This window comes from Equus asinus, chromosome 2, assembly GCF_041296235.1.
Source record: "Equus asinus isolate D_3611 breed Donkey chromosome 2, EquAss-T2T_v2, whole genome shotgun sequence".
Classification (NCBI taxonomy): Eukaryota; Metazoa; Chordata; class Mammalia; order Perissodactyla; family Equidae; genus Equus; species Equus asinus.
Window position 1 is genome coordinate 110,514,064 of NC_091791.1, and position 14,241 is coordinate 110,528,304.

At 42.7% G+C, this 14,241-nt stretch overlaps 1 long non-coding RNA gene across 4 annotated transcripts; it reads right to left on the reverse strand.

Annotated features, from left to right (window-relative positions):
* Window positions 1–1,402: 1,402 nt before the first annotated feature.
* On the reverse strand, window positions 1,403–10,702 carry LOC139041770 (uncharacterized). 4 transcript variants are annotated; one of them, XR_011497620.1, is made up of 5 exons: window positions 10,535–10,702; window positions 10,011–10,186; window positions 9,281–9,438; window positions 8,523–8,605; window positions 1,403–4,156 (listed from the first exon to the last, which is right to left on the reverse strand). It is a non-coding gene; the product is annotated as an uncharacterized lncRNA (long non-coding RNA). The 4 variants fall into 4 exon arrangements; XR_011497624.1 differs by lacking the exon at window positions 8,523–8,605; XR_011497623.1 differs by lacking the exon at window positions 1,403–4,156 and having other exon boundaries at window positions 4,171–8,605; window positions 9,281–9,435.
* Between the last annotated feature and the right edge of the window lie 3,539 nt (window positions 10,703–14,241).

Sequence of the window (14,241 nt, forward strand, 5' to 3'; positions counted from 1 at the left end):
ACCTCAGAATCTACTGTTCTTCTATACATAATGTCTAGCATTCAATCAAAAATTACACAACATACTAATAAGTAAGGTAAATCAAGCCATTGTCAAGAGGCAAAGCAATTGATAGGCCAGATGTTGAAACTACTGAACAGGGATTTTAAAATAACTATGATTAATATGTTAGTAGATCCATTAAAAATGTACAAACAGATGGTATATTTCATCAGGAGATAGAAACTATAAGAAAATCAAAAGGAAATGCTAGAAATAAAAACACATGCTATCAGAGGTAAAGAATTCCTTTAACAGGCTTATTAATAGACCAGATACAAAGCTGAGGAAAGACATGATGGTTTTTAAAATAGATCAATGAAATTATCCGAACTTAGACAAAAAGATAAAGAAAAGCCTGGAAAAAAATCTCAGTACACGCAAGAGCTGTGGGATAATATTAAGAAAGAAGTCTAACATTTATATCATTAGAGCTCCTAAAAGAGAAGATAGAGAGAACATAGCAGAAGAAATATTAGAAATGACAATGGCTAAATATTTTTCAGTGATAATATAAGAGATCAAACTACAGGTCCAAGAAGCTCAGAGAAACACAAATAGGATAAAAACAAAATGCAGACATACTCACTCACACACACACACACACACACACACACACACACCCATAGACATACCATAGTCAAACTTCCGAAAACCAAAACTTAGAAGAAAATCTTAAAGGCAGTCAGAGGCCAGAGGAGGGAACAAAGAAATATTACATACTGAGGAATAGAGGAAACAGATATGAATTATAGCAGACTACTCATCAGAAATCCTACAAACCAGAAAATGAGTGACATCTTTAAAGTACTGAAAATGAACTATCATTCCAGAAGTCCATACTAAAAGAAAATATCTTTTTTAAATGAAGGCAAAATATTTTTCATAAAAATAAAAGTTGACATAATTCATTTCCAGAGGATATGCACTACATGAAATGTTAAAGAAACGCTTCAGGTGAAAGAAATATGGTAGGTACTTACAAATTTAAATTTATGCAAAAAAATAAATAGCACTGGAAATGGTAAAAATGAAAGTAATTACAAAACATATTTTCCTTATTTTTAATTTCTTTAAAAGATAATTGGCTAAAGCAAAAATAGTAACAATATATTGTGGGACTTATATATGTGGAAGAAACCACATGACAACAATAGCACAATTTATAGAAGGGAGGAACTGAAAATTCACTGTTGTAAGGTTCTCACACTATATATAAAGTGGTATAATATTATTAATGTAGATTATAATAAGTTAAAGGTATATATTATAGACCCTAGAGCAACCACTAAAAAAATTAAAAAGAAGTATAACTAATAAGCCAATAATGGAGATAAAATGAACTCATAGAAAGTACTCAAATATTCCAAAAGAAGGCAGGAAAAGAGGAAAAAATGAATAAGGGTCAGACAAACAGAAAACAACTAGAAAGAGGTAGAGTTAAAGTTAACCATATCAATAATTATATTAAATGTAAGTGGTTAAATATATCAATTAAAAGGTAGAGATTGTCAGATTGGATAAGATTATGTAAATCTAACTATAACTTTAAGGAAAAAGTGTTGGAACTGGCTACTGGTAAAGAATTAAGGACAAATTTTAAAAATGCAGCTTTTTTTGCTTCATTTTGGATAAAAGTTAAAAATGAACATCTGGAGCTCACTGAAATTGCTTTAAAATCTCTTATTCTATTCCCATCAACATACCTCTGCTTTCTCTAATATAACTGTTATTAAAACAAAACAAGAAGGAGTCCACATGTACATTATCCTCTGCAGGTAATGTTGTCATCAATGCAACCTAGATTAATTACATTTACAAGAAAGAAGCAAGTTCTTCATTACATAAAATCTTTAAATAGTAATATATATGGTGTTTGCATATATCCAAAGTGTCCATATAAGTGTTTAATATGGGAAATTGCTATTTTATTCATTAGTTTTGTTTAGTTACAATTGCGTAATGACAAAATATGTGGATGTAATTACAATTTATTAATCAACAATATACATACTTTCATTGAACAATGACTACAGTTTGTATAATTATTTTCTTGTTGTCTATGTTACATTTTTGTGATTATGTTTATTTGAAATGTAATTTTTTGTCTTTTGAATCTAATAACAAAAAACTGAGGGTGGTATTTTCTGCATTTTTTAATTCAGTTTTTCAAGCAATCAGTTCTTAAGTATTACCCCAGTATTGGTCTGCAATTGATTAAAACTAAAACAAACACATAGACACAGAGAATAGGTTGGTGGTTACCAGAGCGGAATGGGGGTGGGGGAGGCAAAAGGGGTAAAGGGATACGTGTACAGTGATGAATGGCCATTAGACTTTGGCTGGTGAGCACACTGTAGTCTTCACCGGAATCAAAATACAATGATGTACACCTGAAATTTATATAATGTTATAAGCCAATGTTACCTCAATTAAAAAAAAACAAAACTGGTCCTCCACCACACATAGTTTGAGAAACACTGTCCTATAGGACAAATAACCCAGTTTCTCCAGCAAATAAAGAGCAAAGAAAAGCAAAAAGACTGAGAGAGGAAGTCTATAAATTAAGCGAGAATTAAAACACATATCAACAAATGGCAATATACAGTGCTTATTTGGAACCTGATTTAAAACCAAAAAAAAATTATGAGACCATTGAGGAAATGAGAGTTATTTGATGATATTAAAGAACTACTGTTAATCTGTCAAGTGTGATAAGGATATTATAAGCACATTTTTTAAAGAGACTTTATATTTTAGAGATATATACCCAAGTATTTACAGAGGAAATGATATAATGTCAGAGATTTGCTTCAAAATGATCACTGGGAATGGGGTGGGGGGGGACAAGTATAGGTGAAGCAAAATTGGCTAGTAATCATTGTTGAAGCTGGTCAATGGATACGTGGAGGCTCAATATACTGTTCTGCCTCTTATGTACGTTTCAAATTTTTCTTAATAAAGAGTTTAAAGAAATTAGATCCATATGAGCTGGTCGGGAGGGGTTCCATGATGTATCACAGTAGGCAATGAGCAAAAGGGAAAAATGTCCTGGAAATATACATCCATCAAGCCTTCCAGAGCATGTTTCCCAGAGATACTCACGGAGGCAGAGAGCAGGATCTAAGAAGGGAACATCAGACTCCGAAAGGAGCCCGTGCTTTGGAGACGTGAAGCTGACCCATGAGGAGAGAGCCAGCCCTCCCCTGGCAAAGGCTGAGATTCCCATCGAAGCAGTAAAGCACGAAGGGAGCTTGGACTTCAACCCAGTCCTGCCATCTCAGCAGGCATCAGGTGGAAAAGCACATGCTCCATCTTAGCATAAAAAATTTTTTAATTAAAGTAAATTTTCTTAAAAAGCTAATTCACTAACCTCTTTTCATTATAGGAAAGAGGAAGACCCTTTGCCTTTGGTGCGAAGTATGATGATTAAGAGTAAGACTTGGAGCCTGAGAGGCCTGGAGTTGGGTCCGCCACAACTGTGTGCCCTTTAAGCAAGTTATTTTAACCTCTGGGAACTTCTTTTCCTTATTTGTGAGTTGCATATAATTCTGAGAATTGTAAGGATAAAACGACATGATTCATGTCAAGTCTTGGCACATATTATACGCTGAAAAGAAAACGCCCAGTAAACAGTAATTGACAATGCTGATATCATTAGCAATTACGGAGTATGAGCTCATTAAAAAGCAGAACTGGTGTTGACGGGACAGAATACGTGCTGTAGCTAAGATTGTTAATGTCACAGAGTCCGTTGAAATTACTGCTTTGTGTCCAATGTACTTGGGTAAAGCAACATATTTTACCTCATATGAACAACATATGTTCTTCAAAGGGAAGCCCAGCCATTCCACCAACCAATGGCACGGCCCCGGAAGTCCCCAGGGCCTCAAAGCTTCTGGGTCCTGTCAGGGTTGCTGTGGGAAGCAGGCTCAGTGACACACGTGATGACTGCTCGCTTCTCCTCCCCTCGCGTTTCCCTGACTCATCTCCCACTTAGCGTGGACTTGTGAGCTGACCTTCATCTTCACTCCCAACCTGAGAAGACAGGACTCTTCTTCCCCAAGTTTATCAGAGGAGGACTCGCTGAGAAAAGGCAATCTGGTCTCCTAGCGAGCTGAAATAACACAAAGATAAATGACAACTCTCAATTTTCTCATTAAAAGCAAAATCTTGTATTTTGGAGTTTGATGAAATACCTATGTGCACCCCTTAAAATATCTGGGTTCGCCCAGATATTTCCAAATCCAAGGGGAAAGTGAAAAGAACAACCCCCTAAATGTTTTGATTTCTTTATTCCAAAGACTGAGCCATTTCCCAACACTTCCATTTAGAAATGAGCAACAACGACATGCCACTAATGGGCTGGATAAGAGGGACAGGGAACAGCTCAATCATCTCCAGAGACCGCCATAATTAAAAAGGAAAAAAGCTAGACATTCAGCCTCGTAGAGGGACATCCTCTTGATAATGGAATGAACTCTGCATTTTTCATGTGACTAATTTATAATTATTATCATGCTAGAGTATTGTACTATATCAATAATAATAACATTATTATAACCAGAAATGGGAAGGAAAGGGGAAACACACACACACATACACACACACAAAGGCTGTAAACAGCTTTATTGCCTGATTCTTTCGGCTCTCTCCAAAACATTAATGATTTTTTTAGACGTCATGCTTTTCTCTAGAAAGTGTTCTTAAGCATTTGACAGATGCTAATGCTTGTTTGCTAACAAGGGCAGATAATAAAATGAAAGAACAAGCAGCCAATTAATTTAACAGAAAAACTCAGAAATATTCATTCTTAGACTGTGTTGGGAGTTGCAGAACCTCTATACACACTTCTAGCTGACGTACTTTCTCCTAATACAATAGTTTCTAGTTGGCTGGAATTCCATGCGTTCATGTTAAGTGGCTTTGTCCCCTCAGCCTGAAGGAGCTGGAAATCTTTAGACAGTGACCCCACTTCTGCAGGGAGCAGCTCTACCTGAAAGCTCTGGGCGGGGGCGATTCCTCCTCCCTCCCCATCTGACCCCTTCTGCCACAGGGAGGGAGCTTAAGAGGAGGAAAAAATGGAAATGGTGTTGGGAAGAAACAGAAGCCCACCACTCTCCCCCTTTTTCTCCCTTCTCTCCTCTCCTGTCCCCACCATCTGGGAGTGGGCAGAGAAAGAACCTAAGGTGATGGAGAGCAAGGCTGGACTCGCAGTGGGGACACACCCGTGTGGTGTCCTGACTCGGGTGCAGTGGAGTCCGGCACAGGCGAGCAGGCCTAGCCTAGCTGCAGCTCACCACGACTTTGTTTTACTTTCACTTCAATGGGGTCTTCTGCCCTCGACTTCATGCCAATGTCTCATAAAATTTAATTTATAACCTAAGAAAATGAAAATCAATCACAAAATGTGAAACCCCACTGAACTAAACTATTCTAGTCTATTTAGCTTAATGAGGTACATATTTTCATGAGAAAAACCAGACAATATATTACAATGACCTCAGAGACTTAAAGGGCATTAAAATGTAAGTGCTACACTGGATTTTTTCCTTTAACTTCCCAATTGGAATTTGTTTTTCACTGGAGAGGAAAGAAAAATCTTAGCTATGTATTTTTTTAGCACGCAGTATTTCAAAATTTACAAAAGCTTTAAAGGTCTACCACTAGTCTGGTCTACAACTGAGAAATGCAAAGGAACCGAGGAGAGCACACGACGCTTGGACTCGTGTCCTGGCCTCACCGCCTCCTGAGGCAGGCTGGCTGTGGCCCCTCTCAGCATTCGTCTTTCTAAAACCATCAGAGGGGAATTTGTGTCAGACAGAGAAGAGCACTCCTGCCTTGGAGTGGACATACTGCTGTGGTGGCAAGTGTCTGCTCCGATAGTCACTCGCTGTGCAACTCTGGACAAGACCATAACCTCTCTGAGCTGTTACTTCCTCATCTATAAAATGGGAGAAATAGTCCCTACACAGTGTGTTGGGGGGAGAATTAAACAAAATACCATAATGTAAAGCAGGTATTGAGGTTCCCAGAATCCTGTGGAAACTCCGTACGTGGTTGTTAACGAGCTCTCCCCAAATTAAATAGGAGTGGGGAGAGCAGACATCCTTGTCATGTTCCCTTCATAATTATGATGTTCGCTGTCAGTTTTTCTTAGTTAGCGAGATTCCTGTTTGCCAATGTGGGAGCTATCATCTCCCTACCTTACAAGATTGTTATGAGACCCAATGAGAGCGCTTTCTAATCTATAGATTATTCTATGTTACTTATTGGCATTCATTAAATGCCAGAGAGCAAAGGAACAAGACAAAGAAGAAAAGTGTACCCCAGCCCGTGAAAATCCGATTGCAGAAATGATATCCCCCAAAAATACAAATCGAGAATAGAAGACAATTATTGTTCTTACTAATTAATGAAGTGGACCTTTTTCCTCCATTTGTGGGTCCACCATCCTTTGAAAATTGATGATCCATTTGAAACTGAATACTTTTACACGGAGCCAAGTACCTTTCTTTATTTATCAAAGAATATTGTAATTTTTAGAAGTGACTTTTCATCATTTCTTCTCTAAAGAATAAATTTTGAGGCCAATGCAGAGTTAATTATTCTTGGATATCGAGGCTCCCTTCTCTTGATTGACAGTGATGAGAAATATAGCATCTGGGTGGGCTCCGCTCAGGAAGAAATGGTCACTTAGTCCTGGACCCGATTTGAACACGCGGCATGCTGTCCCTTGTCATCAGCCCCTTTCTTAAGGCCACATTTTATTTCATTAGAGCAACATTCACACTTGTCTGCACACAGAACTTGGTGTTTCCCACTCTGTTATTGCCCTGGTGAAAATTTACTTTCAAATCTATGTATTTTTTTCCGCTTTCTTATATAGTTGGGAAGAAAAAGCTCTTTTTCCCTTAGAAGGAGGAGGGAAAATCTCTTTGATGTCCAAATTATCATTTGTGATTCAGAAACCTCCCTGTCCCCAAGAGTAATTTTAAATTCAAAGAGAAACTTGTTTGATAGGATTTTGCCCGCTTTTGTGTGTGTGTTGGGGGCAGGAGAAACTTTTTTTAATAATGATCAAACACAGATATAAAACACTATAATTAGCTAATTCAACTCCACACCATCCAAGTCGTACTTGCTTTGAATTTTCAACCTTCGTAAGTCCATGTCTTCATGGCTTTATAAAATTACCCATTCTCACTCAAATATGCTGCCTTGATAAGTATTTCTGCATGATCAGTGAAATTAGTTGTGCCATTACTATGGTTATTAACAGCAAAGCATGCTAATTGGCAGCTGCAATCCAGAAATCTGTAGCCTTCTTAAAACAGGCAGGGAAGGGTAAGAGAGCCACTGTCCTGACGCAAGGGACGAAGTCTGATCAGGCCGTGGGGGGAGGCGACTGGAGCTAGACATCTCGGCAGCACAGGAGCTTCTGCTGTCCTTGCCGGGGGAGTTGTGTGCTTCCTGGGAGGGAGCTTGGCTGCAGTCTTACCAAAGTCCTCCCAGTGCTACGGTAGACCCAAGAGCAAGCCCACGAAGCTGACAATGGGCACTGAGGACAGGCGTCTGCATCAAGTGCTTGCTGGAGGAAAGCAAGTATGTTCCGGGAGTGTACATCAGCACCTCAACTCTGGGGACAATTGGTGCATAGCTGCAGGTAGAGGGACTAAGGAGTCCCCACACCAGGCACTGAAAGCAGCAGGAAAGCAGAGCACATTCAAACTCCAAGATGCACAAGAGGTGACAACATGCAAGACCAAAAGAGGCTCCACAGACACATCTAACAGGCTGATGAAAGCCAGAGCTCCCAATGGGAGCAGGACAGACCTGGAGCCCCAGCACGGATGGGAGCTCAAGAGGGACCTGCAGCTGATATCAGAACCAGCCCACACAGCTGACCACAGAACCAGCCCATGGAAGCACTCAGGGACCCAACACTTGCAGGCTCCACATTTGTTGGGTGGGATTTAGTCTGCTTTCTGGAGTAATAATGAGAAAACCTCCAATTGCTTCAGGTGCTGAAAAAAATAAGCATTTGAACCATCTGACAACTGAGTCAATATCTTAATGTCTCCAAAGCAGAATGCGTTTCAGAAGGGGTTCCAAATTAAGGCCTCTCGGGATGGCTCATCAGTTCCGCAGGCACTCCCACTGCAAGCCTCCTTCATGTTCCGAGTGCCGGTGGCAGTGGTGTCACTGGGGCTGCTTGCACTCTCAGCCCAGAGTCAGATGGGCTTTAGAGGAAAGAAGCCTTCCCAAAAGCTCCTCAGGGAAGGGTCCGTGAGGGGATCTAAGCAGTTCCGGTGTGGAGGCCATGGGAGCTGCACCAGCACACAGCCTGAGCCCAGCTTTGGGGTGGCTGCAGGACCGAGGGTCCCCTCGCCCACCTGCACCCTCCCAGGTGATGGAAACAGGAAGCCACAGGCTGATGTTAGCACAGTTAGGATTCAAGGGAGGTTTAGACAAGGACTCACTGAGTACCCACGAATGGGTCTAGATCAGCCTGGAAGACAGTGAAGTGTCATCAGGCTCTATCTGGTTCAAAACTCTCATCAACCTGCAACCAATCAGAGGAGACACACAGAGCAAAATCAAGCAGAGCTGGGAGGCAGAGTAAATATATCAGGGGATAGAAGCAACCCCAAAAATAAATGTCCATATAGACAGTCATAATTGCATACAATGAAGTCTGATATGTGGATAAACTCAAAGATCTTCACTGGGTTGTGAAAAGCTGGGGCATCATCATAGGAAGGGAAGTGGAGGTAGGAACGGGGTTTCCCAGGAGGACACATGAAAAAGACTCAGGGGCTGCTGATGTGAGTGAGCTGAGAATCTAATCACACCATTTCCTGCTTAAAAGGGCCCCCTCTGGCTTTAGCAGAAGGCAGAGCTCATGTCTGGACTCCCAGGCCCTCCCAAGACAGGCTGGCTCCAGTCTCTGGCCTCATCCTAACCTCGTACCCCCTCACTCTTTGGTCCAGTCACTTCTATCCAGGACTCCTATCCTTTCATTTGGTATGCGGTATGCCTCACTCTTCCTCACCTCTGGACCTTTGCACGTGCTGTCCCTCTCTAGGACACTCACCACGTCTCGAGTCCCACCCCTGCTTCACCCAGTCAGCACCTATGCAGCCTATAGGTCTTGGCTTGAACACCTGTTCCTCAGGGGCTTCCACTCCCACCGAACCAGACCAGAGCCCACGCCCTATAATTTCATGAATGCACAGACCTCTCCTTCCCTGACACCACGACCAGTTCCTCCATCCACGTGGATCTTCCTCATCGCACCATGAACTCCATGTGAGCAGGGGCATTCCAGCACACACATCACAGGACTTAACGAATAGTGAGTAGAAATGGATGATGATGTTTAGTGTGATGTAGCTGCTGAAGAAACCAAGATGGTCCTGAGATGCATTAAAAGAAGTGTATGGGGGCTGTCTACTCAGCAGAGAGAAGTACAGGTACGAGGGGATGGAATAACGCCTCCGGGGGCTCCCTGTTGCTGATGGGGTTCAACCTGAGTCTCCCAGCAATTTGACAGACCTCCCAGTGGCGGCTGGGCTATGAGATATTTTCTTTCTCTTCCAACCTGGAGGGTCCGTGCATCACCATTCCATTGCTTAAGGAATTCCATCCTGGACCACAAAGCTCTGTTGGCTAGATAACAACGTTGGACCAAGCCCCCCACCATGTTCTCTGAGCTTCTGCATTTGGCTGGCACTGACGGGGGGCTTACAATCTAGTAAGCTGAAATAGGAACTGGCCATTCAAAACTGTTCTCACACTAAGAATGGGACATTTCTTAAAATGGCCCATTTGTATTTGATTTCTGGGAGTTAATATTTCAGGATGAAAATGATCAATTGGAATCAAATCTCTAACCAAGAAATTTATCCACGCTCAACAGACATTTGCAAGTTGAGACCCAAAAGGGGAAGTTGTTCCGTGTCCATTACCTTCTGGCCCGGGAGGTTTGCACTCACGGAAGCATCCTTGGAATCCTATGAGGACAGAGGTTTGAGGGTGTCCAAGTGATAGTCTTAGGCAGAAGTGTAAGAACACTCTCGTTTTCAAATCACGGGAACCATCCCTGCAGCTTCCCTCACCACTTCTGCACCAAAGCCTGGGAGCGCTAGAAATCACATTTTAACTTTACAGCCATGTTCCCTACCAGAGATCCAACATTTTCCTCTCCCCAAAACATCAGCCTCCATTTAAACCCTTGAGATCTGCCCGGCAGTTCCTGATGAGCTTTGCCTACAGCCCGCACGCATGCCACCCTTCCTAAAAGCCCGGACCCCGACCCAGGATATTTTCTTCCTCTCTCCTCTCTCTCTCTGCAGTGTTAAAAGGGCACACTCTAAGATCCATTTCTGTCTTTGTCCCCCTCCAATACTTTCATCCCCATTTGTAACAGCCCCTAATATGCACCTCTATTCGATTTTCCTTACCCAGCTTGAAACCCTCTCATTCTAATTACCGTTTCAGTTTTCTTCTATTTCTCCCCGGAGATGTCTCAATTAGTGTACTTTTTCATACCGCCTGTCACCTCTGAGCTGCAAGGTAGGTCTAACTCCAACCGAAACCGGGCAGAAAATAAATGAGGGGCCGCTCTGGGCGGCTGGGCCGAAGGTGCGGTTACTTTACAAACTGGCGCACCTTTAATTGATGATAAATGGACAGGAAAGTAGCCTTATTAATACAGCAGCCCGAACTCGGCGGGCACGCGGTGTCCTTTCATTACTCAAAGGTACAGCAGAGGCAGCCCCACTCCGTCCTGGGCGAGGAACCTCCATTCAGAGAAAGAGAGAGCATGAGGCTAATTAACATAGTTCTGGTCAAAGTCGGAAATTAACTCCCCTCTTTAAGACCACAGCTAAAAATGCCATTTGTCTTCCCTGTAATTACACTTATAGGTAATTATACCCCATTGCAGCATACAGCAAGTTAAATGAAGGTAGGGCTTTCTCCCTATCGCATAACTCTTTCCATCCCAGCCCTGTCAAAAGACTAAACAAAAATAAAGGTGCCTGCCATGGTATATTTCTTCCGTTAATGAGTGCTTTGTTGTCTTAAGGCTTCTCTAGAAAGCGGCAATTGTGCGGTGTTTATTCCTTCGCTCCCGTGGGAACCCAGAGTCCTGATCTGAACCTTTCAGAATTTAGATACACACAGAAGGCAAGGTGGACTTAAAAGGATTTCCCACCCACTCAGATCTGCTCTTGTCCATCAGTGAGCGTGTAAGGGACAAGGAGCAGGAAATCACCTTCCCCTTTTCTCCTTGGCTGTAAAGGATTTACATCTTTCTGCCACATTGTATCTAATTGAAACTGGTGTACATCTCTTCCCTCTCTTCTATTACTATCATCTTTCTAAGGCAATCTGAGGGGCCAAAGAAATCAGAATGTGCCACCCAGGAGCGGGAGTTAGCCCCACTCTAGCTGCCAACATGCATGTGTCCCTTGGATCTAAGACACTAACACAGGGCTGGTTAGCAGTTGGCCTGGCTCAGCCCTCATGGGAGCTGTGCACGCGGCTGGCCAGGTCCCACTCCCCAGGTGCGGAGGCAGAGAGCGCCTCTTCAGAATTCCACAGTTCCCAGAGGACGTGGTGGGATCCTCCACTAGTCCCACAAATTAGTCCCTCAAGAATCCAGAGGGCATGGTTTCCAGTGGTAAATCCTCTGAAGAATTTAGGAACAGGCAGAGGTGACTTTTGGGGTTCCCACAGGAGTCTCTTTCCTCCACTGTTTCACCCTCTTGCCTTATCAGTTTCACACTGTCAGGATTTCTACCTCCTGCTCACTCACACCCACCCTCACCCGGATCTCTTTGGTGTCTCTGATACCTTTGCAAATTCTGCCAATTGACAGTGAAGTTTTCACTGAAAGATCAACTTGGACTTGTGTAAATTCCCACTTGCCTTAAGCTGGCCTGAAGCCACACTGCAGCCCAAAGGTGGCATTCTTCCTGCCTCTGACTTCCATCTCACTAGGCTGAGTGATGCCAATGAAGAAATCCAGAATTAAAAAATAAACATCCTAGTCACACATTTGCTGGATGATTTCTTGTACAGCCCTCTCATGAAGCAATTTGGCAATACGTATTAAGAGCAATAAAAATATTGACTGTGAAATTTTCATGAGAAAATATTCTTAAATTCAGGAAAATGTTCAATACGGTGTAATAATATTACACAACACAGCAGCAACGAAGGAAGAAAATAACCCAAGTGTTCAAAATTGGAGAATGTTAAAATTAATGTGTGGCATTCACATGACGGATTATTATGTGACCATTAAAAGGGATGGTTACAGAAATTGTGCAAAATCTAAATAATTGGTTATAACATTAGGTTTCAAAATTCAAAATATAAATCAGAAAAAAACATAATCACAAAAGTCACACCAAAATATTAACAGTGACTGGGTTAAAAGGAAGGGATTATGCTTGATAATTTTTCCTTTCCTCAATTTTTCAAATTTTCTGCAAAGCATTTATATTTCTTCGAAGGAAAATATATATGTTAATCTGGCATGAAAAAGAAAAACCCCATAACTCTTGGAAATGTGACTCTTGTGAGCCTGTCAAATGTATCTAACCTGAGTGTCTTGGTTAATGGATCCATCCCCGGACTGGGGTTGCTGAGACGTGATGGAGCCCGCTCCAACGCTGACAAGCTGGATGACATGTGGGAACCATTTAATCCTCTGAGCTTCAATTTCATCATGACGAAGAACAAACTCTTCTCCCAGGTGCTTGTCATGATTTTTCGTCAGTGTCCATGGTCCATTCTCTCGTTTCTCTTCCCTTCCCAATCACTTCCATGCAATCCTTTCCTCTTGTCTTCCCATTAAATGTTGGGATCTGCCAGGATTCTGTCCTCTGCCTCCTCTCGCCTTCCCATGTCCAGGGTGTTGCTGACCCACCACTCACAACTCATCTACTCTGCCATGTTCTCTGTCACAGGCCTCCAGAGCATCAGACCTGGATGTATAGAGGCTGCCTGGCTATGTGCACTCAGCATCTTCAAAACTGAACTCATGATCTTTGCCCTAGACAAGCCTGTTTCTGACCCCTTATTCTCTATCTGATGACAGAAGCGCCATCCTCTTTCTTGTCTCACTTTGGAAACCTGGGATTCCACTTGGCCCTGACTCCCATCACCTCTGACATCATCTACTGACTTGTCACATTGTTTCTGTCCCTCATCAATCCACTCATCCTCTTAACTGTCTGCAGAGGGAAATTTTCTAAAGTACAAATCAGCCAGCTCATTCACCACCCAACACCATTGGGTGATTCCTGATACGTGCAGCAGGAAACCCAAGGTCTATGACATGACTTCTCACAAGGCTCTACCTCGATTTCCAGCCCTCTCACCTCTCACCTCTCAACCAAACTACCTGAATGGTCTTTTGGTGCTCTCTCCTTGCTCAGCTCTCATCAGACTGGTCCATCTGGTGCCTTCACCAACGACAAGGTGGTCCTAGATATGGGAGACAGTGCTATAATGACCCTGTAATGACCCTGCCTCCCAACAAAGCCCAACTGGATCCACAGCCTCCTCCCCTCCCATCCCAATAGTCTATCCCATGAGAGCCCAGTCTTACTCTTTAGGAAATATCTTGTCCAGTGCAGAGAGGGTCTGTGCCTTCTAAATGACACCACATTTTCTGTGACCCTGGGGATGCAACATCCCCCCCAAGGGTGGGATCTTCTCAGTAGTGCCTTAATCAGAGAGGTGGCTTGACTCTTGTAGGATGCTCAGCAGGTCTCACCTTCAGGGAAGTGCCTCAGGGGGCCATCAAGGGGCTGGTCAGCACTAGGGCAGGCTCCCTCCTCCTTGAAATGACCAACACAGGACATGGAGAAGCCGGAGGCCAAGCTCCTTCCCAGTATCCTTTCCTGTGTCCTGGGTACCTTGGCCCGGGGAAGTTAGCAACAAGAATGGGGATTTGCTATCTAAAATGCCTGGGCTGGGACCTGGGGCAGGGGAAGGGAAAAAAATCTAGATCTGGAATACTCAGCTCACATAACTGGCTCATTCTGGCCACTTTGGTCTTGATTCCAACGTCATCCCCCTTGGATCCTCATGTCCATCACATGACCTTGTTCTATTTTTTGCAGCACTTATAATGCTCTGACAATATCTTACATATTTGTTTCTGTTATTCATTACTGTATC